Genomic DNA, 1,259 nt, shown 5'->3' with positions numbered 1-1,259 from the left:
TCCAGTTTGCCTACCATAGCTACCTCGACACGGAACCGTCCCTGCCACCACGGCAACCCGATATTTTATACCGTGAAACCTGTCTGTCTCTCCGACCGGCCCCGCTTAATAAGCAGCTTTCAAAATAGAAATGTAATGGGTCGGTGGGGAAGGGAATGTCGGGTGATTGATTGCTCGCTCAGCGACTTACCGACTTGCCACAGCCCACGGGGTAACGAATGACAGCCACTTAAGCGCTGTTTGCCTACAGTTTTGTAAAAGCGTTTTAATTATCGCCCCAACCGCGCCTCGACTTTGTCGCATACTGACTCACCGGATACTAAACGATTCGAGCTACTGATCTCTTCTGACTTCCGTGCTAAGATAACACCGTTAAATAATGTAAAGTAATGGAATGTACACGTTTCGAGGAATCGTCATTCTACCAAAATATAACGAACAAACACAAGCGCTGGCATTACTTTTAAATAAACGTCTTTGAAATTTTCGTTGCGAATTTCCGCTATAAATTATTTTCCAAACACAACAAGATGCGTTTTGATTTCTACTTTAGCTGGCTAACTGTCATAGTTTATCATAATATGTAATCAATAATGTATTAGTTGGAAGAAAAATACCGTTTTCACGACTCATAGAAACTGCTTTCGCAATATGGTCGCAATAGTATTTATGCGAAACCTTTAAAACAAACGTGTGTTCTGTACTGTGTATTAATAAAAGCTACGCATCGTGACTGCTGCACCCGCCAAACGTGGCCATTAAAAAACTTGAATACCAGCTGCGTTGAAACTCAAACGTTCCGCGCGGTTAGGGGATTGTGCCCATTTCACGCGGTATGACTTTAAGTAAGATAAAGCGATCGGTGAAGCAGTTATGTTACAAGGTAATTACAACGAATTATGACAATATCCACACGCTGGCTACGTAGACCGCATAATCGCGGTAAGCAATAATTAGCCCGAGAAACACTTTGTGTAGAAATGTACGCGAATAGTGTCTGAGAAATGTATACAGTTATGTCAGTTGCAGTTTAAATTTAAATTCATAATGTTTTTGGAGTTTCGAAATGGTATAATATACAATAAAATATAATCAATTTTAAACGCAAAGTGTCCTATGTAAAGTTTCATTTTTAGGTCAACTTCCAATAGAAACAAATAAAAAAAAAAAAGAATAAAAATATAGAACCATATTTGTTGCTGATTTAGAAATATGTAGATATGTAGATATATAAGAAATTACTTTAAGAATTTTAATAA

The sequence above is a fragment of the Bombus impatiens genome, unplaced genomic scaffold, assembly GCF_000188095.3.
Source record: "Bombus impatiens unplaced genomic scaffold, BIMP_2.2 scf_0120, whole genome shotgun sequence".
In the NCBI taxonomy this organism is placed as follows: Eukaryota; Metazoa; Arthropoda; class Insecta; order Hymenoptera; family Apidae; genus Bombus; species Bombus impatiens.
The sequence above is the reverse complement of the archived record's forward strand: the minus strand, read 5'-3'. Positions refer to the sequence as shown.